At 47.6% G+C, this 10000-nt stretch overlaps 2 non-coding genes and 45 pseudogenes across 2 annotated transcripts; all 47 read right to left on the reverse strand.

Annotated features, from left to right (window-relative positions):
* Positions 1–48: 48 nt before the first annotated feature.
* LOC142146442 (5S ribosomal RNA) lies at positions 49–167 on the reverse strand (annotated as a pseudogene).
* Positions 168–239: 72 nt separating this feature from the next.
* On the reverse strand, positions 240–358 carry LOC142145388 (5S ribosomal RNA; annotated as a pseudogene).
* Positions 359–440: 82 nt separating this feature from the next.
* Positions 441–549, reverse strand: LOC142146454 (5S ribosomal RNA; annotated as a pseudogene).
* An 82-nt stretch (positions 550–631) lies between these two features.
* LOC142146763 (5S ribosomal RNA) lies at positions 632–750 on the reverse strand (annotated as a pseudogene).
* Positions 751–833: 83 nt separating this feature from the next.
* On the reverse strand, positions 834–952 carry LOC142145389 (5S ribosomal RNA; annotated as a pseudogene).
* Positions 953–1224: 272 nt separating this feature from the next.
* On the reverse strand, positions 1225–1343 carry LOC142146764 (5S ribosomal RNA; annotated as a pseudogene).
* Positions 1344–1426: 83 nt separating this feature from the next.
* On the reverse strand, positions 1427–1545 carry LOC142147908 (5S ribosomal RNA; annotated as a pseudogene).
* Positions 1546–1625: 80 nt separating this feature from the next.
* Positions 1626–1744, reverse strand: LOC142145713 (5S ribosomal RNA; annotated as a pseudogene).
* Positions 1745–1826: 82 nt separating this feature from the next.
* On the reverse strand, positions 1827–1945 carry LOC142146784 (5S ribosomal RNA; annotated as a pseudogene).
* Positions 1946–2026: 81 nt separating this feature from the next.
* On the reverse strand, positions 2027–2145 carry LOC142146558 (5S ribosomal RNA; annotated as a pseudogene).
* A 72-nt stretch (positions 2146–2217) lies between these two features.
* LOC142146420 (5S ribosomal RNA) lies at positions 2218–2336 on the reverse strand (annotated as a pseudogene).
* An 81-nt stretch (positions 2337–2417) lies between these two features.
* LOC142146611 (5S ribosomal RNA) lies at positions 2418–2536 on the reverse strand (annotated as a pseudogene).
* Positions 2537–2618: 82 nt separating this feature from the next.
* Positions 2619–2737, reverse strand: LOC142145602 (5S ribosomal RNA; annotated as a pseudogene).
* Positions 2738–2819: 82 nt separating this feature from the next.
* On the reverse strand, positions 2820–2938 carry LOC142145578 (5S ribosomal RNA; annotated as a pseudogene).
* Positions 2939–3020: 82 nt separating this feature from the next.
* Positions 3021–3129, reverse strand: LOC142146694 (5S ribosomal RNA; annotated as a pseudogene).
* An 83-nt stretch (positions 3130–3212) lies between these two features.
* On the reverse strand, positions 3213–3331 carry LOC142145340 (5S ribosomal RNA; annotated as a pseudogene).
* A 96-nt stretch (positions 3332–3427) lies between these two features.
* Positions 3428–3546, reverse strand: LOC142146233 (5S ribosomal RNA; annotated as a pseudogene).
* A 72-nt stretch (positions 3547–3618) lies between these two features.
* Positions 3619–3737, reverse strand: LOC142146422 (5S ribosomal RNA; annotated as a pseudogene).
* An 82-nt stretch (positions 3738–3819) lies between these two features.
* On the reverse strand, positions 3820–3938 carry LOC142146743 (5S ribosomal RNA; annotated as a pseudogene).
* An 82-nt stretch (positions 3939–4020) lies between these two features.
* LOC142145619 (5S ribosomal RNA) lies at positions 4021–4139 on the reverse strand (annotated as a pseudogene).
* Positions 4140–4221: 82 nt separating this feature from the next.
* Positions 4222–4340, reverse strand: LOC142145629 (5S ribosomal RNA; annotated as a pseudogene).
* Positions 4341–4422: 82 nt separating this feature from the next.
* Positions 4423–4541, reverse strand: LOC142145949 (5S ribosomal RNA; annotated as a pseudogene).
* Positions 4542–4624: 83 nt separating this feature from the next.
* LOC142147699 (5S ribosomal RNA) lies at positions 4625–4743 on the reverse strand. Its single transcript, XR_012690809.1, has one exon. It is a non-coding gene; the product is annotated as a 5S ribosomal RNA (ribosomal RNA).
* Positions 4744–4824: 81 nt separating this feature from the next.
* Positions 4825–4943, reverse strand: LOC142145559 (5S ribosomal RNA; annotated as a pseudogene).
* Positions 4944–5024: 81 nt separating this feature from the next.
* LOC142146276 (5S ribosomal RNA) lies at positions 5025–5143 on the reverse strand (annotated as a pseudogene).
* A 72-nt stretch (positions 5144–5215) lies between these two features.
* Positions 5216–5334, reverse strand: LOC142145116 (5S ribosomal RNA; annotated as a pseudogene).
* An 82-nt stretch (positions 5335–5416) lies between these two features.
* Positions 5417–5525, reverse strand: LOC142146456 (5S ribosomal RNA; annotated as a pseudogene).
* Positions 5526–5607: 82 nt separating this feature from the next.
* Positions 5608–5726, reverse strand: LOC142145869 (5S ribosomal RNA; annotated as a pseudogene).
* Positions 5727–5808: 82 nt separating this feature from the next.
* Positions 5809–5927, reverse strand: LOC142147753 (5S ribosomal RNA; annotated as a pseudogene).
* A 280-nt stretch (positions 5928–6207) lies between these two features.
* Positions 6208–6326, reverse strand: LOC142145476 (5S ribosomal RNA; annotated as a pseudogene).
* An 83-nt stretch (positions 6327–6409) lies between these two features.
* Positions 6410–6528, reverse strand: LOC142145198 (5S ribosomal RNA; annotated as a pseudogene).
* Positions 6529–6619: 91 nt separating this feature from the next.
* Positions 6620–6738, reverse strand: LOC142145696 (5S ribosomal RNA; annotated as a pseudogene).
* A 70-nt stretch (positions 6739–6808) lies between these two features.
* On the reverse strand, positions 6809–6927 carry LOC142146824 (5S ribosomal RNA). The gene has a single exon (XR_012690013.1). It is a non-coding gene; the product is annotated as a 5S ribosomal RNA (ribosomal RNA).
* Positions 6928–7008: 81 nt separating this feature from the next.
* On the reverse strand, positions 7009–7127 carry LOC142145892 (5S ribosomal RNA; annotated as a pseudogene).
* An 88-nt stretch (positions 7128–7215) lies between these two features.
* On the reverse strand, positions 7216–7333 carry LOC142146564 (5S ribosomal RNA; annotated as a pseudogene).
* Positions 7334–7417: 84 nt separating this feature from the next.
* LOC142146524 (5S ribosomal RNA) lies at positions 7418–7537 on the reverse strand (annotated as a pseudogene).
* Positions 7538–7608: 71 nt separating this feature from the next.
* On the reverse strand, positions 7609–7727 carry LOC142145947 (5S ribosomal RNA; annotated as a pseudogene).
* A 72-nt stretch (positions 7728–7799) lies between these two features.
* LOC142145288 (5S ribosomal RNA) lies at positions 7800–7919 on the reverse strand (annotated as a pseudogene).
* An 80-nt stretch (positions 7920–7999) lies between these two features.
* On the reverse strand, positions 8000–8118 carry LOC142145588 (5S ribosomal RNA; annotated as a pseudogene).
* Positions 8119–8205: 87 nt separating this feature from the next.
* LOC142146550 (5S ribosomal RNA) lies at positions 8206–8324 on the reverse strand (annotated as a pseudogene).
* Positions 8325–8813: 489 nt separating this feature from the next.
* LOC142146065 (5S ribosomal RNA) lies at positions 8814–8931 on the reverse strand (annotated as a pseudogene).
* A 74-nt stretch (positions 8932–9005) lies between these two features.
* LOC142147898 (5S ribosomal RNA) lies at positions 9006–9125 on the reverse strand (annotated as a pseudogene).
* An 81-nt stretch (positions 9126–9206) lies between these two features.
* On the reverse strand, positions 9207–9325 carry LOC142146119 (5S ribosomal RNA; annotated as a pseudogene).
* Positions 9326–9415: 90 nt separating this feature from the next.
* Positions 9416–9534, reverse strand: LOC142145776 (5S ribosomal RNA; annotated as a pseudogene).
* Positions 9535–9617: 83 nt separating this feature from the next.
* LOC142146679 (5S ribosomal RNA) lies at positions 9618–9737 on the reverse strand (annotated as a pseudogene).
* Positions 9738–9809: 72 nt separating this feature from the next.
* LOC142145838 (5S ribosomal RNA) lies at positions 9810–9928 on the reverse strand (annotated as a pseudogene).
* Positions 9929–9999: 71 nt separating this feature from the next.
* LOC142146468 (5S ribosomal RNA) overlaps position 10000 on the reverse strand; it is a 117-nt pseudogene continuing 116 nt past the window's right edge.

Genomic DNA, 10000 nt, shown 5'->3' on the forward strand with positions numbered 1-10000 from the left:
CTCAAAACCAGCATTGAAGGAAGCAAGAACAAGAGAGAGACAAAAAAAGGCCTTCGGCACCTGGTATTCCCAGGTGGTCTCCCATCCAAGTACTAACCAGGCCTGACCCTGCTTAGCTTCCAAGATCTGACGAGATTGAGCTTGCTCACTGTGGTGTGGCTGTAGGTATTTGTTGCCTACTGACCTACATCTCAAAACCAGCATTGAAGGAAGCAAGAACAAGAGAGAGAAAAAAAAAAGGCCTACAGCACCTGGTATTCCCAGGTGGTCTCCCATCCAAGTATTAACCAGGCCCAGCCCTGCTTAGCTTCCGAGATCTGATGAGATTGGGCTTGTTCAGGGTGTTGTGGCCGTGGGTATTGCTTGTCTACTGACCTACATCTCTTATACATCTCAAAACCAGCATTGAAGGAAGCAAGAATAAGAGAGAGACAAAAAAAGGCCTACGGCACCTGGTATTCCCAGGTGGTCTCCCATCCAAGTACTAACCAGGCCCAGCCCTGCTTAGCTTCCAAGATCAGGCTTGTTCAGAGTGGTGTGGCTGTAGGTATTTGTTGCTTACAGACCTACATCTCTTATACATCTCAAAACCAGCATTGAAGGAAGCAAGAACAAGAGAGAGAAAAAAAAAGGCCTATGGCACCTGGTATTCCCAGGTGGTCTCCCATCCAAGTACTAACCAGGCCTGGCCCTGTTTAGCTTCCAAGATCAGACAAGAATAGGCTTGGTCAGGGTGGTGCGGCTGTAGGTGTTGGTTGCCTCCTGACCTACATCTCTTATACATCTCAAAACCAGCATTGAAGGAAGCAAGAACAAGAGAGAGATAAAAAAAAGGCCTACAGCACCTGGTATTCCCAGGTGGTCTCCCATCCAAGTATTAACCAGGCCCAGCCCTGCTTAGCTTCCGAGATCTGATGAGATTGGGCTTGTTCAGGGTGTTGTGGCCGTGGGTATTGCTTGTCTACTGACCTACATCTCTTATACATCTCAAAACCAGCATTGAAGGAAGCAAGAACAAGAGAGAGACAAAAAAAGGCCTATGGCACCTGGTATTCCCAGGTGGTCTCCCATCCAAGTACGAACCAGGCCCAGCCCTGCTTAGCTTCCAAGATCAGGCTTGTTCAGAGTGGTGTGGCTGTAGGTATTTGTTGCTTACAGACCTACATCTCTTATACATCTCAAAACCAGCATTGAAGGAAGCAAGAACAAGAGAGAGAAAAAAAAGGCCTATGGCACCTGGTATTCCCAGGTGGTCTCCCATCCAAGTACTAACCAGGCCTGGCCCTGTTTAGCTTCCAAGATCAGACAAGAATAGGCTTGGTCAGGGTGGTGCGGCTGTAGGTGTTGGTTGCCTCCTGACCTACATCTCTTATACATCTCAAAACCAGCATTGAAGGAAGCAAGAACAAGAGAGAGATAAAAAAAAGGCCTACAGCACCTTGTATTCCCAGGTGGTCTCCAATCCAAGTACTAACCAGGCCCAGCCCTGCTTAGCTTCCAAGATCAGATGAGATTGGGCTTGTTCAGGGTGGTGTGGCTGTAGGTATTGGTTGCCTACTGACCTACATCTCTTATACATCTCAAAACAGCATTGAAGGAAGCAAGAACAAGAGAGAGAAAAAAAAGGCCTACAGCACCTGGTATTCCCAGGTGGTCTCTCATCCAAGTATTAACCAGGCCCGGCCCTGCTTAGCTTCCAAGATCTGATGAGATTGGGCTTGTTCAGGGTGTTGTGGCCGTGGGTATTGGTTGCCGACTGACCTACATCTCTTATACATCTCAAAACCAGCATTGAAGGAAGCAAGAACAAGAGAGAGACAAAAAAAGGCCTTCGGCACCTGGTATTCCCAGGTGGTCTCCCATCCAAGTACTAACCAGGCCCGACCCTGCTTAGCTTCCAAGATCTGACGAGATTGGGCTTGCTCACTGTTTTGTAGCTGTAGGTATTGGCTGCCTTCTGACCTACATCTCTTATACATCTCAAAACTAGCATTGAAGGAAGCAAGAACAAGAGAGAGAAAAAAAAGGCCTACAGCACCTGGTATTTCCAGGTGGTCTCCCATCCAAGTATTAACCAGGCCTGACCCTGCTTAGCTTCCAAGATCTGACAAGATTGGGCTTGCTCACTGTGGTGTGGCTGTAGGTATTTGTTGCCTACTGACCTACATCTCAAAACCAGCATTGAAGGAAGCAAGAACAAGAGAGAGAAAAAAAAAAGGCCTACAGCACCTGGAACTCCCAGGTTGCCTCACATCCAAGTACTAACCAGGCCCGGCCCTGCTTAGCTTACAAGATCAGACGAGATTGGGCTTGTTCAGGGTGGTGTGGCTGTTGGTGTTGGTTGCCTACTGACCTACATCTCTTATAAATCTCAAAACCAGCATTGAAGGAAGCAAGAACAAGAGAGAGTAAAAAAAGGCCTATGGCACCTGTTATTCCCAGGTGGTCTCCCATCCAAGTACTAACCAGGCCTGGCCCTGTTTAGCTTCCAAGATCAGACAAGATTAGGCTTTGTCAGGGTGGTGCGGCTGTAGGTGTTGGTTGCCTACTGACCTACATCTCTTATACATCTCAAAACCAGCATTGAAGGAAGCAAGAACAAGAGAGAGATAAAAAAAGGCCTACAGCACCTTGTTTTCCCAGGTGGTCTCCCATTCAAATACTAACCAGGCCAAGCCCTGCTTAGCTTCCAAGATCAGATGAGATCGGGCTTGTTCAGGGTGGTGTGGCTGTAGGTATTGGTTGCCTACTGACCTACATCTCTTATACATCTCAAAACCAGCATTGAAGGAAGCAAGAACAAGAGAGAGAAAAAAAAAGGCCTACAGCACCTGGTATTCCCAGGTGGTCTCCCATCCAAGTATTAACCATGCCCAGCCCTGCTTAGCTTCCAAGATCTGATGAGATTGGGCTTGTTCAGGGTGTTGTGGCCGTGGGTATTGGTTGTCTACTGACCTACATCTCTTATACATCTCAAAACCAGCATTGAAGGAAGCAAGAACAAGAGAGAGACAAAAAAAGGCCTACGGCACCTGGTATTCCCAGGTGGTCTCCCATCCAAGTACTAACCAGGCCCAGTCCTGCTTAGCTTCCAAGATCAGGCTTGTTCAGAGTGGTGTGGCTGTAGGTATTTGTTGCTTACAGACCTACATCTCTTATACATCTCAAAACCAGCATTGAAGGAAGCAAGAACAAGAGAGAGAGAAAAAAAAGGCCTACAGCACCTGGTATTCCCAGGTGGTCTCCCATCCAAGTACTAACCAGGCCCGGCCCTGCTTAGCTTCCAAGATCAGACGAGATTGGGCTTGTTCAATGAGATGTGGCTGTATGTATTGGCTGCATGTATTGGCTGCCTTCTGACCTACATCTCTTATACATCTCAAAACTAGCATTGAAGGAAGCAAGAACAAGAGAGAGAAAAAAAAAAGGCCTACAGCACCTGGTATTTCCAGGTGGTCTCCCATCCAAGTATTAACCAGGCCCGACCCTGCTTAGCTTCCAAGATCTGACAAGATTGGGCTTGCTCACTGTGGTGTGGCTGTAGGTATTTGTTGCCCACTGACCTACATCTCAAAACCAGCATTGAAGGAAGCAAGAACAAGAGAGAGAAAAAAAAAAGGCCTACAGCACCTGGAACTCCCAGGTTGCCTCACATCCAAGTACTAACCAGGCCCGGCCCTGCTTAGCTTACAAGATCAGACGAGATTGGGCTTGTTCAGGGTGGTGTGGCTGTTGGTGTTGGCTGCCTACTGACCTACATCTCTTATAAATCTCAAAACCAGCATTGAAGGAAGCAAGAACAAGAGAGAGTAAAAAAAAGGCCTATGGCACCTGTTATTCCCAGGTGGTCTCCCATCCAAGTACTAACCAGGCCTGGCCCTGTTTAGCTTCCAAGATCAGAAAAGATTAGGCTTGGTCAGGGTGGTGCGGCTGTAGGTGTTGGTTGCCTACTGACCTACATCTCTTATACATCTCAAAACCAGCATTGGAGGAAGCAAGAACAAGAGAGAGATAAAAAAAGGCCTACAGCACCTTGTTTTCCCAGGTGGTCTCCCATCCAAGTACTAACCAGGCGCAGCCCTGCTTAGCTTCCAAGATCAGATGAGATTGGGCTTGTTCAGGGTTGTGTGGCTGTAGGTATTGGTTGCCTACTGACCTACATCTCTTATACATCTCAAAACCAGCATTGAAGGAAGCAAGAACAAGAGAGAGAAAAAAAAAGGCCTACAGGACCTGGTATTCCCAGGTGGTCTCCCATCCAAGTATTAACCAGGCCCAGCCCTGCTTAGCTTCCAAGATCTGATGAGATTGGGCTTGTTCAGGGTGTTGTGGCCGTGGGTATTGGGTGTCTACTGACCTACATCTCTTATACATCTCAAAACCAGCATTGAAGGAAGCAAGAACAAGAGAGAGACAAAAAAAGGCCTAGAGCACCTGGTATTCCCAGGTGGTCTCCCATCCAAGTACTAACCAGGCCCAGCCCTGCTTAGCTTCCAAGATCAGGCAAGATCAGGCTTGTTCAGAGTGGTGTGGCTGTAGGTATTTGTTGCTTACAGACCTACATCTCTTATACATCTCAAAACCAGCATTGAATGAAGCAAGAACAAGAGAGAGAGAAAAAAAAGGCCTACAGCACCTGGTATTCCCAGGTGGTCTCCCATCCAAGTACTAACCAGGCCCGGCCCTGCTTAGCTTCCAAGATCAGACGAGATTGGGCTTGTTCAGGGAGATGTGGCTGTATGTATTGGCTGCCTTCTGACCTACATCTCTTATACATCTCAAAACTAGCATTGAAGGAAGCAAGAACAAGAGAGAGAAAAAAAAGGCCTACAGCACCTGGTATTTCCAGGTGGTCTCCCATCCAAGTACTAACCAGGCCCGGCTCTGCTTAGCTTCCAAGATCAGACGAGATTGGGCTTGTTCAGGGAGATGTGGCTGTATGTATTGGCTGCCTTCTGACCTACATCTCTTATACATCTCAAAACTAGCATTGAAGGAAGCAAGAACAAGAGAGAGAAAAAAAAGGCCTACAGCACTTGGTATTTCCAGGTGGTCTCCCATCCAAGTATTAACCAGGCCCGACCCTGCTTAGCTTCCAAGATCTGACGAGATTGGGCTTGCTCACTGTGGTGTGGCTGTAGGTATTTGTTGCCTACTGACCTACATCTCAAAACCAGCATTGAAGGAAGCAAGAACAAGAGAGAGAAAAAAAAAAGGCCTACAGCACCTGGTATTCCCAGGTGGTCTCCCATCCAAGTATTAACCAGGCCCAGCCCTGCTTAGCTTCCAAGATCTGATGAGATTGGGCTTGTTCAGGGTGTTGTGGCCGTGGGTATTGGTTGTCTACTGACCTACATCTCTTATACATCTCAAAACCAGAATTGAAGGAAGCAAGAACAAGAGAGAGACAAAAAAAGGCCTACGGCACCTGGTATTCCCAGGTGGTCTCCCATCCAAGTACTAACCAGGCCCAGCCCTGCTTAGCTTCCAAGATCAGGCTTGTTCAGAGTGGTGTGGCTGTAGGTATTTGTTGCTTACAGACCTACATCTCTTATACATCTCAAAACCAGCATTGAAGGAAGCAAGAACAAGAGAGAGAAAAAAAAAGGCCTATGGCACCTGGTATTCCCAGGTGGTCTCCCATCCAAGTACTAACCAGGTCTGGCCCTGCTTAGCTTCCAAGATCAGGCGAGATTGGGCTTGTTCAGGGTGGTGTGGCTGTAGGTATTGGTTATCTACTGACCTACATCTCTTATTCATCTCAAAACCAGCATTGAAGGAAGCAAGAACAAGAGAGAGAAAAAAAAATGCCTACGGCACCTGGTATTCCCAGGTAGTCTCCCATCCAAGTACTAACCAGGCCCGGCCCTGCTTAGCTTCCAAGATCAGACGAGATTGGGCTTGTTCAGGGTGGTGTGGCTGTAGGTGTTGGTTGCTTACAGACCTACATCTCTTATACATCTCAAAACCAGCATTGAAGGAAGCAAGAACAAGAGAGAGAAAAAAAAGGCCACAGCACCTGGTATTCCCAGGTGGTCTCCCATCCAAATACTAACCAGGCCTGGCGCTGCTTAGCTTCCAAGATCAGATAACATTGGGCTTGTTCAGGGTGGTGTGGCTGTAAGTATTGGTTGCCCACTGACCTACATCTCTTATACATCTCAAAACCAGCATTGAAGTAAGCAAGAACAAGAGAGAGAAAAAAAAGGCCTACTGCACCTGGTATTCCCAGGTGGTCTCCCATCTAAGTACTAACCAGGCCCGGCCCTGCTTAGCTTCCAAGATCAGATGAGATTAGGCTTGTTGAGGGTGGTGTGGCTGTGGGTTTTGGTTGCCTACTGACCTACATCTCTTATACATCTCAAAACCAGCATTGAAGGAAGCAAGAACAAGAGAGAGAAAACAAAAAGGCCTATGGCACCTGGTATTCCCAGGTGGTCTCCCATCCAAGTACTAACCAGGCCCAGCCCTGCTTAGCTTCCAAGATCAGACAAGATTGGGCTTGTACAGGGTGGTGTGGCTGTAGGTATTGGTTGCCTACTGAACTACATCTCTTATACATCTCAAAACCAGCATTGAAGGAAGCAAGAACAAGAGAGAGAAAAAAAGAAAAAAAAAAGGCCTACGGCACCTGGTATTCCCAGGTGCTCTCCCATCCAAGTACTAACCAGGACTGGCCCTGCTTAGCTTCCAAGATCAGATGAGATTGGGCTTGTTCAGGGTGGTGTGGCTGTAGGTGTTGCTTACAGACCTACATCTCAAAACCAGCATTGAAGGAAGCAAGAAGAAGAGAGAGAAAAAAATAAAAGGCCTACAGCACCTGGAATTCCCAGGTGGTCTCCCATCCAAGTACTAACCAGGCCCAGCACTGCTTAGCTTCCAAGATCAGATGAGACTGGGCTTGTTCAGGGTGGTGTGGCTGTAGGTATTGGTTCCCTACTGACTTACATCTCTTATACATCTCAAAACCAGCATTGAAGGAAGCAAGAACATGAGAGAGAAAAAAAACGCCTATGGCACCTGGTATTCCCAGGTGGTCTCCCATCCAAGTACTAACCAGGCCCGGCCTTGCTTAGCTTCAAAGATCAGATGAGATTGGGCTTGTTCAGGGTGGTGTGGCTGCAGGAATTGGTTGCCTCCTGACCTACATCTCTTATACATCTCAAAACCAGCATTGAAGGAAGCAAGAACAAGAGAGAGAGAGAGAAAAAAAAAAGGCTACGGCACCTGGTATTCCCAGGTGGTCTCCCAACCAAGTACTAACCAGACCGGCCCTGCTTAGCTTCCTAGGTCAGACGAGATTGGGCTTGTTCAGGGTGGTGTGGCTGCAGGCATTGCTTGCCTACTGACCTACATCTCTTATACATCTCAAAACCAGGATTAAAGGAAGTAAGAACAAGAGAGAGAAAAAAAAAAATGCCTACAGCACTGTGGTATTCCCTGGAATTCTCCCATCCAAGTACTAACCAAGCCCGGCCCTGCTTAACTTCCAAGATCAGTCAAGATTGGGCTTGTTCAGGGTGGTGTGGCTGTAGGTATTGGTTGCCTACTGACCTACATCTCAAAACCAGCATTGAAGGAAGCAAGAACAAGAGAGAGAAAAAAAAAGGCCTACGGCACCTGGTATTCCCAGGTGGTCTCCCAACCACATACTAACCAGGCCCAGCCCTGCTTAGCTTCCAAAATCAGGCGAGATTGGGCTTGTTCAGGGTGGTGTGGCTGTAGGTATTTGTTGCCTACTGACCTACATCTCAAAACCTGCATTGAAGGAAGCAAGAACAAGAGAGAGAAAAAAAAAAGGCCTACAGCACCTGGAATTCCCAGGTGGTCTCCCATCCAAGTACTAACCAGGCCCAGCCCTGCTTAGCTTCCAAAATCAGTCGAGATTGGGCTTTGTTCAGGGTGGCGTGGCTGTAGGTATTGGTTGCCTACTGACCTACATCTCTTATACATCTCAAAACCAGCATTGAAGGAAGCAGTAACGAGAGAAATAAAAAAAAGCCTACGGCACCTGGAATTCCCAGGTGGTCTCCCATCCAAGTACTAACCAGCCCTGGCCCTGCTTAGCTTCCAAGATCAGACGAGATTGGGCTTGTTCAGGGTGGTGTGGCTGTAGGTAGTGGTTGCCTACTGACCTACATGTCTTATACATCTCAAAACCAGCATTGAAGGAAGCAAGAACAAGAGAGAGAGAGAGAAAAAAAAGGCCTACGGCACCTAGTATTCCCAGGTGGTCTCCCAATCAAGTACTAATCAGGCCCGGCCCTGCTTAGCTTCCTAGGTCATACAAGATTGGGCTTCTTCAGGGTGGTGTGGCTGCAGGTATTGTTTGCATCCTGACCTACATCTCTTATTCATCTCAAAACCAGCATTGAAGGAAGCAAGAACAAGAGAGAGGAAAAAAAATGCCTATGGCACCTGGTATTCCCAGGTGGGTCTCCCATCCAAGTACTAACCAGGACTGGCCCTGCTTAGCTTCAAGATGAGATGAGATTGGGCTTGTTCAGGGTGGTGTGGCTGTAGGTATTGGTTGCCTACTGACCTACATGTCTTATACATCTCAAAACCAGCATTGAAGGAAGCAAGAACAAGAGAGAGAGAGAGAAAAAAAAAGGCCTACGGCACCTAGTATTCCCAGGTGGTCTCCCAACCAGTACTAACCAGGTCTGGCCCTGCTTAGCTTCCTAGGTCCGACAAGATTGGGCTTCTTCAGGGTGGTGTGGCTGCAGGTATTGTTTGCCTCCTGACCTACATCTCTTATTCATCTCAAAACCAGCATTGAAGGAAGCAAGAACAAGAGAGAGGAAAAAAAATGCCTATGGCACCTGTATTCCCAGGTGGTCTCCCATCCAAGTACTAACCAGGACTGGCCCTGCTTAGCTTCCAAGATCAGATGAGATTGGGCTTGTTCAGGGTGGTGTGGCTGTAGGTGCTGCTTGCTTACAGACCTACATCTCAAAACCAGCATTGAAGGAAGCAAGAAGAAGAGAGAGAAAAAAATAAAAGGCCTACAGCACCTGGAATTCCCAGGTGGTCACCCATCCAAGTATTAACCAGGCCCAGCCCTGCTTAGCTTCCAAGATCAGATGAGACTGGGCTTGTTCAGGGGTGGTGTGGCTGTAGGTATTGGTTGCCTACTGACTTACATCTCTTATACATCTCAAAACCAGCATTGAAGGAAGCAAGAACATGAGAGAGAAAAAAAAAGCCTATGGCACCTGGTATTCCCAAGTGGTCTCCCATCCAAGTACTAACCAGGCCTGGCCTTGCTTAGCTTCAAAGATCAGATGAGATTGGGCTTGTTCAGGGTGGTGTGGCTGTAGGTATTGGTTGCCATCCTGACCTACATCTCTTATACATCTCAAAACCAGCATTGAAGGAAGCAAGAACAAGAGAAAGAGAGAGAAAAAAAAAAGGCCTACGGCACCTGGTATTCCCAGGTGGTCTCCCAACCAAGTACTAACCAGACCCGGCCTTGCTTAGCTTCCTAGATCAGATGAGATTGGGCTTGTTCAGGGTGGTGTGGCTGCAGGAATTGGTTGCCTACTGACCTACATCTCTTATACATCTCCAAACCAGGATTAAAGGAAGTAAGAACAAGAGAGAGAAAAAAAAAATGCCTACAGCACTGTGGTATTCCCAGGAGTTCTCCCATCCAAGTACTAACCAAGCCTGGCCCTGCTTAACTTCCAAAATCAGTCAAGATTGGGCTTGTTCAGGGTGGTGTGGCTGTAGGTATTGGTTGCCTACTGACCCTACATCTCAAAACCAGCATTGAAGGAAGCAAGAACAAGAGAGAGAAAAAAAAAGGCCTACGGCACCTGGTATTCCCAGGTGGTCTCCCAACCACGTACTAACCAGGCCCGGCGCTGCTTAGCTTCCAAGATCAGGCGAGATTGGGCTTGTTCAGGGTGGTGTGGCTGTAGGTATTTGTTGCCTACTGACCTACATCTCAAAACCTGCATTGAAGGAAGCAAGAACGAGAGAGAAAAAAAAATAG

Source organism: Mixophyes fleayi, chromosome 3, assembly GCF_038048845.1.
Source record: "Mixophyes fleayi isolate aMixFle1 chromosome 3, aMixFle1.hap1, whole genome shotgun sequence".
In the NCBI taxonomy this organism is placed as follows: domain Eukaryota; kingdom Metazoa; phylum Chordata; class Amphibia; order Anura; family Limnodynastidae; genus Mixophyes; species Mixophyes fleayi.